At 42.8% G+C, this 12,574-nt stretch overlaps 1 protein-coding gene across 2 annotated transcripts in view; it reads right to left on the bottom strand.

Annotated features, from left to right (window-relative positions):
- The window catches only part of Lrrn1 (leucine rich repeat neuronal 1), a 39,516-nt gene extending 37,884 nt beyond the window's left edge, over positions 1 to 1,632 (bottom strand). Inside the window, exon 1 of one of the 2 annotated variants that reach the window (XM_006236984.5) lies at positions 1,123 to 1,632. The gene's annotated coding sequence lies outside the window, so the exon portion shown is untranslated. The remainder of the gene's footprint in view (positions 1 to 1,122) is intronic. The other variant, XM_017592833.3, reaches the window with a different exon arrangement.
- Positions 1,633 to 12,574: the final 10,942 nt, after the last annotated feature.

Raw genomic sequence — 12,574 nt, 5'->3', positions numbered from 1 at the left:
GTCTGCAAATGCACACACTACAGACAGGATGGGATTTAGGCGCTTTTGCCTACCCGGTTCAGGCACTCAGGCGTTTACACTCTGAACCCCTCACTCTATTGCTGTGGATACTGCAGGGAAGGTCCCTCTGGAGCAAGTACTACCACGGAATCTTCCAGCCTGCTCATCCATGCCTGCTGTCCGGCAAAAGACCCAGGACGAACTTTCCAACCTGCCCAGTTGTGCAGGGCACTTCTTGGCTGCTAGGCTTTTCCGGGAGAGGAGAGGAGGGAACCCAGCCAGCCAAGGACTTCCCCCTGAGCCTGAGGTAGCAGCGGTCACCGCAGGAACCTAGGAAGCACCGAATCAGTCAGCAGCAGCCCACACCCCTCTCCATGCAGCACAAAGGACACTCGCTGGCAAACTTTCCTAGCCACTGACCCCGGAGCAGAATGCCTGGAAAAGACCAAGACTTCCCCTGAAATGTTCACATCCATAGCAGGCCTCCTTAAGGGGCTACCCCTTCTAGGCTCAGAACAGTTTTCTCCTTCTTGGACCACATAATAGTTGAGTATGTTCTCCCCGATGGTCTGACTTCAGTATCCTCAACGTTTTAGGATACTTGCTCTTTATTCTTAACACCGAGGCCATTGCCAAGACCTCTCCCTCTCCCCACAACCTGCCACCTTCCTCTCTCTCCTTGTGACCCCATTTCCAACTTCCCGGGTCTTCTGTCAGTGTCCTTTCCAGGCCTCCAGCTTCTTTTCCCTGGTTACAGCCCCAAGCCTTCTCTTCTCTTTCCCACTCTGATGGGTCCCTAAGATCCTGGGGGCTCAACTCCAGTCACTGCATTTTGCCCATTTATGTCTGGCCTTATTTCTCAACTATTGCTCTCCCCCGCCCTGCTTCATTTTGAAGGCAAGGGGGTAACCAGTAGATTCTCCTTTCCCGACTTTTTCCACCCTAGCTGGAGAAGCCGCGCCCCCTTGTTCCCCTTAGCCCTGCGATCTTATCCCAGGGTTTCTCAAACGCGGTAGGGTCCGCCAAGCTGCCAAGTTTGTCTCTACTTCCTCCCCGCTGCCTCCCGCACCTCCCGCTGCCTCCCACACCTCATGCTGCGGCCCAGTTGGTCCGGGCACTTACCCTAAGGCTGGGCTGACAGGGGTGTTGGGGTGCGCACGGAGAGGGTGGTGGTGGCAGCGGCAGCAGCCAGCCGGAGGATGAGGACCGGCAGAGCAGCGCCTCCACCCAGCCCGCAGCGCGCACTGGCTCCTTGGGGGACCCCCAGCAGAGCACCAAGACGCAAGGCGAGACAGCCGCAGGAGCAACAGCTGCTGCGCGGGGCTGGGCTAAATCGCGTTCTTGGGGGTCGTGGTAGAGACTGGCGGGATTAAGAAAGGGGGTAAAAGAAATGGGGTGCAGAGGGCGGGGCAGCAAAGGATCGGGTCTCAAGGAAGGCGCCCTAGGCGCCTTGGGGTGCGGTGGCAAGGATGCCGCTGCCTGGGAGGACGCCGCGGGCCCGGGTCCCCGCCCGGCAAGCGCTGCAAACCGGGGCGCACGGGCCTCGCCTCGCTCCACCGCTTGCTGCCCGCGCCCTCCGTGCGCCCCGCTTTGTGCTCCCCGCAGCCGGCGTGCACCTGGTGTAAGCAAAAGCGGTCAGCTGATGGGCTGCGCGCCGATTGGCTGCTCAGCGGTCTCCTCCCCTCCCGCCCGACCCCCTTCCCGGCCTCCCCCTACCGGCCTCCCGCCCCGAAGCCCGCCTAGGCGCAGTCCCGCGCCGGGGCACCATCTGTAGCCCGCCCAACAAAGGGGCAGCTCAGGCCCGCCACCCTGGGCCTGCCAGATCGTTGCAACGCCACTACAGCCGCTGCAGGGAGCAGAGAGCCGCTCCTTTTTTCTTTTTTCTTTTCTTTTCTTTTTTCTTTTTTCTTTTTTTTTAAATAGGGACGAAAGGCTGCGACTGGGAGAGGGAGGAAAGGACAGGAAAAAAGCCCTTGTAGGAACGCCATAGTCACAATGGGACTACAATGGAGTTTCAGTATGAGATCTGACCCATCCATTGGAGATAGCTGGCTATGTGGTGCAGACATACATACCCGCGGTGGAATTGGTTCATGCCCTTGCAGAAACCAGGGTAGTTCTGAGACCTTTAACTGCATGGCAAAGCCACTGCGAAATTCTGGAGGCTTTCGGGAAACAATTCTGAAACTTTGAAACTGTTTGATTAGGTGTGGAAGTTGTTTTCACATTAGCAGATGGTTGAAAGTGCAGACTGTTTGCAGAGGGGTCTGAGAGCAACGGTGGTGGAGGGCAGGCAAGAATATGGAAGTGATGGCGGTGATAGTTGAAGACTATACCTGAGCCAGGGTCTCAACTTCAAAATTACAGTTCAAAGCAAGATTCAGGAGAAGCCTTTGATACATGTTATTGGGGGAATCAGCTGAGAGAGAGAGAGAGAGAGAGAGAGAGAGAGAGAGAGAGAGAGAGAGAGAGAGAGAGAGAATAAATTATTAATCGTCAACGTTGAACAACTTTGAGAAAGAGAACCTGATTTTATTTCCCCAGAATACTCAAGCCAAGAAATTCTGGGGAATTTGGAACAATGCATTATCACAGAATTTACGTTTGAAGTCGTCAATGCTAGGGGAGAGATTCGATAACAATAATCTTACATTCTTGATCCCATGGCTTTCCCTCCTGATATCTTGCATAGAGATCTGGGAAATGTTTGCTTACACTTGTCAATCTGCTTCATATTGTCCCGTAGTATTTTGTAGTCACTGGTAGGTCAAATGAGGTACCTTAACAGGTTCTAAGGAAAGACCATGTTAGGATGCAGGTTAGATAATGAATGATAGATAATGAATGCAGCCGCAGAGAGGTAGGGCTTGGAAAAGACAGCCGAAGCTATGGCTGAGGATGAGGGCTTACTCCAAAGCCCTGTAACAGCATCCAGGTTTTAGAAGACTTCATGAAGATGGTGTGAATCCGGCACCAAAGTATGACCTTCGAAAGCAGACCAATATTGTTTTAAAGCCCAGAACCACAACTAGGGTCCAGGTCGCCACAGGAAAGTCACGTTGCCTCTTTAAGCCTTAGTTTCCTTGGCTCTAAAGTGGGATTAATCACAGTACCAATCCCAAGGGAGTGTGCTGCTTAAGTGGGAATAATTCTTAGTTATCTTACCATGTGGCAGATAGTAAGAATTGACAGACATAACAAGTAGGTGTTGTGTAGCCAGGTTTAACAGATCAAAAAAAGACATCAGACATCGGGTCAGATGGGGGATTCTCATTCCACAGCTCTGTATCCGAGGAACTGGCAGAGCCAGCAAGAGAAATGCTCGCTCCCTGCTGTTCAAGTCATTTCTTTTAAACTAGCATATCATCTATTTAAACTAATTTCTCCCTTCCCCGAAGCAAGAGTGAGAAAGGAAGCCTAACCTACTTCTACTTGATCACAGCATTTTTTTGGCTTCGATCAGAGGAACCCTAGGAAGACCCGTGTGTGTCAACAGTGGGAGCAGGAACTCGAAGCTGGGGAATTGGTGACTGCTGGGTGAAGGGAGGGAAAGATTATTGAGGACAAATAGAGCATGGTGATGATAAAAGCTGGGAATGTGACCTAGTTATTGGATATTTCGTGGATTCTTTACATTGTTAATGGCTCTACATTTTACAAACGGTCATCTCGTAACTGTGCGAAGGGTGTTGGCAAATACTGTACGTGCTGCCACTTAAAAGCCTTTGGCCATTGAGATGAGTGACGCAGAGACAGTACAACATGACTAGATCTAATTTATTTCTCACTTAAATCCTCCAGTACATACGTAAATGAAGCCTTAGTGAATCCATCCTGTTCTGGGGGCCAGAATTTATTTGTTGGTCAGATAAGTGCTTGTAGGTCATTGATGAAGACTCGTGTCTTTGAGATGGGATGGAACTGCAGACATAGGGATGAGCATTCCCTTGAGAACTGAGTCTTTATGTTAATGCGAGCAGTCGCTCTTGCATTGGAGTTGGCTACGCTGAGACACTACAACCTCCCTGCTGTTCCTTTAGTCCTTCTTGAGTTTTTGCTACTTGACTTTGAAGAACAATGTATTTGGTATACCCCCAACTATGCTAATCTATGTGGTAAATGCAGAGATGGCTCCGTAGAGGGCGGCCATGTTAGAATATTCTTTTAGTGAACACTGTGTTTTTGAGAACAAAATAGGTATATGGCATCTAAAACTACCACTTTTTAGAAATCAAAAATTCTAACAGGATTCTATTCCTTCTGATCTCTAGACAAGTACTACAGTATTAAGATGACTACCACTAAGCTTTCAGAGTTTTATGCATGTGAAACTTCGAAGTATATAATTCTTGTGATCCTCATTAACTTTCATGACAGGTGTATTATTTGTCTAAAAACTTTGGACAATTGAGTGAGTTCTTTTTTTTTTTTTTGCTACACATACACAACCCTTGTTCTTTTGTTTTTATAAACTGCTTATGAAGTCATTCTAATACATAAAAGTCACTAATTGAAATTTATATGATTATAATTAGTTTTAGCATTTAAGGATAATTATTTGACATGAAGCTATGGAGTCTGAACATCTACAGTTTGCTCAGAACTCTCTTTGTATTAGATCTGAGAGTCTTACCTTTCAAGAAATCCCCTTCATCTTGGTTAAATGAAGATAGTTAATCACTTGAAGTAAAACTAGAATTAAAGGATTTATGGTGATGATTACAGGTTCAGTTAAGTCAAAAGCTTGTATATTTACCATTTGGAATCTTATGCTCCATTGAATAGAGGATTCTATTTCCACATGCAGAATATATAATTGCCTTAGAGACTATAGCCATGGTCTCTTCTAACATCCATATTATGTACATAAAGAACCCAAGCCCCAGGAAAGCAATTTTGTCAGTCTTTTGAGAACGCCTATACTGGAAAGCCACACCATATACCCATGGAGGCAAGGACCATATGGCCAGATGCTAGGTTTATACCTAGCATGTAATTGGTACCCAGCAAACACTTTTGAATTCTTGATTTGCATTAATTAATAAACCTGTGTAGTTATATAATTGAATCTCATTGTATCATGGGCATTTTCTTCGTGTCATTAGAACATCTTCCATGATTGGATATTTAACGATTGGAGAATTCCACAAGTCTTCTCTTGGTGAGAAATAACAGCTTTGTCAATTATTTTCTATGACCCGTGTTACAACAGACATTCTCAACTGGAAACCCCATTTTTTTGTTAATGAGCTGAAATTAATGATGATTTAGATTACCAATTTAAGACTAATTTTAAAATTTTTTTACCTTTTCTCTCTTAGTTAAAAAAAAGTAAAAGGTTGTCTTTACATTTGTAAGTTTTAGTTAGGATTTTAGAAACATATTTCTTGGTTTTCATTAGTATTATCTTTCAGCTGTATAAGGATGGCTATCAAAAATTAAGAAGTAATTTCCACCAGGCAGTACACCTAGAAGTATGCTCTGTATGGAGAGAGGTAGTAAAGCAAGACGGTTAAGACCCAGAGCCAGTTTAACACAGCAGTATGCATTTGCATTGGTGATTAAGCCTCTGTGCCTGTCACAACACTTACACTGTGGAGTTTGTGGGGACTGAAGAGATTTGTGTGTGCCTAGCATATAGTAGAACTTCATTAAATACTGTGATATTCATTAATGTAATTCTAACTACTGGAACAAATAAATGAAGGAATCTTAGTGGCTTAAATAAGGTAGGTTTATTTTACCCTCCTTTTAACTGTGTCCCTGTGTTGGTGACTTCCTCACGGTCAATCCAGGCACAAGAGATTTCCACATTGTAACTTTCTTTTAAGTCTTCAGAATCCTTCATCTTCACACAGAGGAAGGGGAAATAATAAATAAAGAATCATCAAGGAAATTCTGTGGTCTGCAGTAAGAAATGACTCCATGCTCCTCTATGTGGATTCCATTGGCAAATTATCATTTAAATAGCCACACTCGCTGATAAAGAAAAAGAAATGTTCACTAGGTAATGTGTCTAGAAGTTAAGAGATTTTTTTTTACAACATATAGCAATCTATATTAGAAATATAACAGGATATATCATAAATGTAAACACTTCTCCTAAGACAGCTCATTAGCTCACTTAGTCCCCAGAGTAAGTTTGGGAAGAGAAAGAGCGATAGTTCAAATCAACAGCAAATAAAGCAATGCCTTTGTGGCAATGATGGCATGGATAGCACACAAATTGGCTTAGGCTTTACCATGCAGGATTTCTCTTAAAACTGTTCTTGATCCTTAAGAGATGCTCAGTGGTTAAGCTGATGACCTGAGTTCAGTTCCTAGTACCCATATTAGAGTACTCACAGCCGTCTGTAACTCCAGCACTAATGGATCTCATGCCTTCTTCTGGCCTCTGAGAATATCTCTATTTACTTGCACATACCTGTGTTCTGGTACCGACATCACCATTGTACACTTTTTTTTGGTTTTAGTTCACATTAGTTCCTCTAAGAAAATGCTTCGAAATCACTGCACTAAAATTCACTCCCCCTACTTTCATAAACCAAACATCTATGTTTAGTTTTAGACCTAGAGCCTATGAGGCTATAACAGAAAGACTGCCAGATAGGTAGAGCAGACAACTTGTTTTATGTAAGTTTTATAAACATGCTCACAAAATTTCCTCTTTATTTCATGTAGTTTGTCTGCCAAGTTTGTCCCCATTTTTCCTGGACCTCATTTTCTTTTTATGAAAAAGGACTCTCATGCTTTTTTAAAACACTTGTGAGCACTTGAACAGTGTCTTCTGAAAAGTCACTAACCGCATTCCATCTCATAAATAACGAATACCTCATCTGTGGAAATCCTCCCTTTCCTGACTTCACTTCTTTTTTTTTTTCTTTTTTCTTTTCCAGAGCTGGGAATGAACCCAGGGCCTTGCTGACTTCACTTCACATTCTACCCTTGACTGTCCTGCTCAAACCTTGCCTTTATGTGCAAGTTGTCATGTAGAACCAAGACTTAGTACTTGAGTTTTATGAATATGAAGACAAGCTCCGAGTAGACATGCAATGTATAAATCGTAACTTAGCTAGATTTAGAAGCAAGGTTATTCAGTGGAAGGGGAAGCTCTTGGTCTTGCCAAGGTTGGACCCCCAGTGCAGGGGAATGTGGGGGGTGATAAGGGGGATCGACAGGGGTGGGGCACCCCTTTGGGGGAAGGGGAGGGGATAGGGGGCTTATGGGCTTATGGATAAGAAACCAGGAAAGGGAATAAATAACATTTGAAATGTAAATAAAGAAATATATGGGGTTGGGGATTTAGCTCAGTGGTAGAGCGCTTGCCTAGCAAGTGCAAGGCCCTGGGTTCGCTCCCCAGCTCTGAAAAAAAAAATTAAAAAAAAAAAGAAATATATCCAATTTAAAAAAACGCAAGGTTATTGTATTTCAATTCAGCAAGTACCATAGGATTTGGAATCTAAAAAGAACTTAAGATATTGTCCACCTTGACCCATTTGTTTTATAGTTGGGCAACTGACGTTTCCAGGAAGTTCCTGCGTTTGTGATCTCAGAGGATTTAGGAAACTCGGCTGTACTTTACCTTTCTATAAGTCTGTTCGTAGCAGAGCCAGGCCTGAGACTGAAGTTTCAGATTGGAGATCTTTCTGGCTTATTTCCAGAACTTCGACTAAATCCTTAACTCTTTGTAATGTTCATACATATATCCCCAACCCTCTTGGCTTAAAAATTTACCCCATAATTGTCATATTTTAAGTTTTTTCCCAATATTTAAAAATTCTCATACTATACATATAGACTGCTAAATTGCTATATGTGAACTCAAAACATTAGGCAACAACCTCAAACAGGTCGGACTATTCCAAATTATAAAGTGGTACACATAGCCAAGCAAACAACTGAGTAAAGGGACACCAACAGAATGGGAACAAAGACACATCTGATATACACCATACATATGATGAGGTTAAGATCTAATGTATACAAGGAGCTATGATTTTAATAATAAGAAAATGAATAAAGGATCTGAATTTGTGTTTTTAAAAAGATATGTAATGGCCAAAAGTATATGACTATTGAAGAAAGATTAATTAAAATCATAATGACATATCTTTCTGGCTATTAGAATGGCTATAAATAAGGAAGAGTTGGTAAAGGGCTGGAGGAATGGTTCAGTGGTTAAGAGTACTAGGGTCTCTTTAAGAGGACCTGGTTCCCAGTACCCTCTCTGTAACTGCAGTTTCAGGGTAAATTAATGCCCTCCTCTGACCTCTATTGGCAGTAGATATGCATGTGCTAGACAGACATACATGCTGGCAAACCATCCATACACACACACACACACACACACAGAGAGAGAGAAAGAGAGAGAGAGAGAGAGAGAGAGAGAGAGAGAGAGAGAGAGACAGAGAGACAGAGAGACAGAGAGACAGAGAGACAGAGAGACAGAGAGACAGAGACAGACAGAGAGACAGAGAAAGAGACAGACAGAGACAGAGACAGAGATTGAGATTGAGAGAGAACTTTCAAGAGGGCTCAGCAAGTGATGGTATTTGCTGCCAATTCTGAAGAACCAAATTCAAACTTTGGACCCATGTAGAGAGAATATATATGGATGCATCACCTGTTAATAAAAAGGTCTATGTCCTATGGCTTAGGCAGACAATAGAAGTTGAGACATCTGAGTCTTATTTCTGGGAGCATGTGACTAGGAGGAAGAAGCAGACCTAACGTCTACAGACCCACGTGATGGAAAGTGAAAATCAAGTCCTTTAAGCTGTTCTCTGACTTCCACAAGCATGTGGTGGTATGCTTGACCCCATAAATAAATAGATGGCATTTTTTAATTATGAGGGGAAAACCAAATAAATGAGAATGCAAAGAAAATGGAACCCTTATACATCACAGATAGGATTTAAATTGTTACAACCATTATGGGAAGCAGGTACGGAAATCCCTCAAAAAGTTAACAATAGAAAAACATATGATTCAGCAATGGGGCCGATGAGTGTATAAACAGAACGTAATTCTGTTTGTAAAGGCATTCACCTTCAAGGGTGTTTGAACATACAGTCTCTGTCATATAAAGTGTTTAGGAATGATAGTCCAAATATGTTATTGCTAAAGGTGCGATCTTAAATGTCTCTCCAATGGCACATATGTTAAAAGGAAATGCTTTACAAGATGGGGTCAGTGAGAGGTTTTCTGGACATCAAAGGCAAGAGGAGGAATAGGACCCAGCCTCAGGGAGCAGGATTTAGCCTCTTCCAACCTCTTCTTTCTTGTCCATGATGTAAATGGCTTTGCTCAACCACAAGATCTGTCACGATGTGCTGCCTCCCCCAGGCCTGCAGCAACATGGCACATTCATGGACTGAATCTTTAAGAAGTATGAATTCAAACAACCACTTTCTCATTAAAAATTAAATTTCTCTTGTTTGTTACAGTAACAAGAAACTAGACAACACAGTTTACACACTTTGTATTGTGCACAAATGATTAGAGTCAGGGACCAAGATGTCTTTGATCAGGCAGTTACCTCTTGCTCGCACAGGCCCCCTGAAAAGTCAGAATGAATATCTGCTCAGCCTATACCCAAAATTTTTAACAGGCTAAGGAAACACTATACAAATGATGGAATCTGAAGATAACATTTTTTATAATGTCAGGAAATTTTTTAATTGTCTTAGCAGTGGGCTTCCAGAATGAGGTTGTTAAGGGTTCTGACAACCTACAGCGTGGGGATAATGGCTAACAGAGACTGTACTGGTCAACGCTGCCTACTCCATTTCACCTGAGTTCCTGGGCATAAAACTACCAAAGAGCCTAGGGAAAATGACCAAGTGCTCTGTAGACTCAGATGCCCGAAAGGAGTATAGGATTAGAGCGCTGGAAGCAATTGTCTATGGCATTTTTTTCCCATCATAGATCAAGTTTCATGTTAATAATGATGACAAAAATGACCACAATTTAACAACATGTATTCAATGTGTGCTAATCATGTACAATATTTTATAGGTTTCACATAATTCTCACAACAATCCCATGAACTGGGTATTATTATCACCCGCATAGATCAGATGAGCTAACAGAGATCTGAGTGAGGACTTGACACAGGTCACCAGTCTGATCCCTTCAAGATCCTCGTCACTTAACCATGATGTAATCTACAGTCTTTCTGCTTTAATGCTATCATCTGGAAATCCCATGCCATTTGCTTATGTAGACATAGATACTGCATTTGGTGAGGAAATAACTTATAAACTCAAAAACCAAAAGAGACTGAATTAGTACCCTAGAAGCTGTTCCTCAGCTACCTGAATTCTCTCTTCAAGGAATGGCAGTCATATTTTATCACAATAATGGTGACATTTGCAAAAATAGCAAGATTTGAAAGTCGGCAGCATGGGATTTGGAGAAATTTCTAATGTAGAGGCAACACAGTTTCAGTTTGTGACACTAGCATGTAGGAAGGGCCAGTTATCTACAGCCTGGTTAATTCTTCGGGGATAAGCTTGTGCATGCACTTACTTGGCCAAGGCCATGTTTTGGAGCATTATCTGTGGAACTATAAGAACTGGATGCTAGACTTACCCTTACAGTTAATAGCTTCATTTTTTTTGTCCCCAAAACTAGGCATAAAATAAGGCATAAACTCTTGTGGGGTTCATTCGTTATTCTTTTCCCTGTGTCTCATTGGCTACATTAACTCATGAGGAAATACCAGGCTATGTTAAGCAACATTCAAGCTGTACCAGCATCGAGAAAGCAAACTGCTGCACCAGGTACACTTGCTGACTATGACATTGTGCTTATCACACTAGGTAGGCAGAAACTGTGCCCAGGTCACCAAACAGATGCTGCCATTGTCCTTTTGGGAGATCTGCTAGAAGAACCTGTAGACATCTGCTACTGCAGCTCACCTGTCCTTTTGTATTACTTGATCACACCTAGCCTCTTGCTCGGAGTGAATCCAGTTAGGAAGGAGCAGAGCTGGACACAAAGATATTTAAGCAGCACTGGATGGGGTTGACCCACAGTCCCCCCACCCCCCCTCTATTCACTGAAAGAGCTCAGAGCAGTAGCCCTTACTTGGTTCTTTCCTGGCTCTTTGAGTGTTGATCATGTCTCGGGGTAGCTCATCACTCCCTGAATAGGCTTATAAGATCAAGTTAGAAAATCATCAAACTAGATACATTTTAAAGTTCTCTTTGATGCTAACATCCATTGATTCTATGCTGTGCATTTCCAAGGTTAAAGTTGAGGTGTTTTTAAATGAATACTTCCCTATAGATTTTGGCTAATTCCAATACATCCCCTGAAATTCTCAGTATTCATAAATGCCACGGGCTTTATCTGCATCTACATTTCAGTTGAAGTCTTTATTTCCGTATATCAATGTAGAAAACCCAACTCAAACTACAGGAAAGAGAATGTAGGGAAGGGGAAGAGGTGGAAGGAATACTTAACAAAGATGTTGAATAGGCTATCCTTTTCTGAAGCTTGTATGTTGGCCTTTCAAGAGAAGTGTTTTTTTGAGGCGAGCATACTTGCAGATGTAGTTAAAAGAAAACTGCTCACAGGGTTTGGCAGAGATTCAAGTTTATAAGCTCCAAACACAAAGCTCCAAGATCAAAAGAAAGAGTAGGCAAATGTAAGCTACCTTGAGTTATACAGATAAGTTTATATAATCTCTCACTCTTTAATGTCTCTGAATCGTCAAATAATAATAATTGAAGTTATCATCAAGGCACAAAAACATCAGAAAGCAGCAACGTTCTATTTTCTATCTTTATTTATGTATTAATTATGCGTACAGGTATTTTACCTGAATGTATGTCTGAGCACCATCTGCGAATCTGGTGCACATCGAGGCCAAAGGAGAGCTCAGATCCCCTGGAACTGGAGTTACAGTTAGTTGTGAGCCACCGGATGGATGCCGGAAATCGAACCCAGAACCTCTGGAAGTGGAGCCAGTGCTCTTACACACCAAGCCATCTCTCTAGTCCTCCATCTTCTAAATTTAAAATAGTCATCGTTGGGGCTAGAGAGTTGGCTCAGTGGCTCAGAGTACTGACTGTTGTTCCAGAGGACCTGGGGTTCAAATCTCAGTACCCACATGACATCTTTAAGTCATTTCTAACTCCACTTCTTGGGAACCCGAATCCTCTTCTCACCTGCATTGGGCACCAGGCATGCAGGAGATGCACTGATGTACATGCAGGTGAAACACCTATACACATACTATTAAAACATTCAAGATAATTAAATTATTTATTATTATTGCATATGTGTGTATGATGTATGTGTGGAGATCAGAGGACAACTCTGGGGAGTCAGTTCTCTCTTTCCACTTTCACATGGGTTCCTGTCACCAGGAAGCACACTGGTGTGCCAGGAAGTGTACAGCAAGCAAGCACACTGCCCACTGAGCCATCTCATTGGCCCCAAACTTCGCTTATTATTATTGTATTGGGGCACATGCATACATAGACATGGAGATAGATGACAATGTTTTGGAATTAATTCTCCTTTTTTACCTTCATCTAGGTTCCAGGGATCCAACTCAGACTAT

This window comes from Rattus norvegicus, chromosome 4, assembly GCF_036323735.1.
Source record: "Rattus norvegicus strain BN/NHsdMcwi chromosome 4, GRCr8, whole genome shotgun sequence".
Lineage (NCBI taxonomy): Eukaryota > Metazoa > Chordata > Mammalia > Rodentia > Muridae > Rattus > Rattus norvegicus.
Note: the sequence above shows the minus strand (reverse complement) of the source record. Positions and strands in the feature narration are given on the sequence as shown.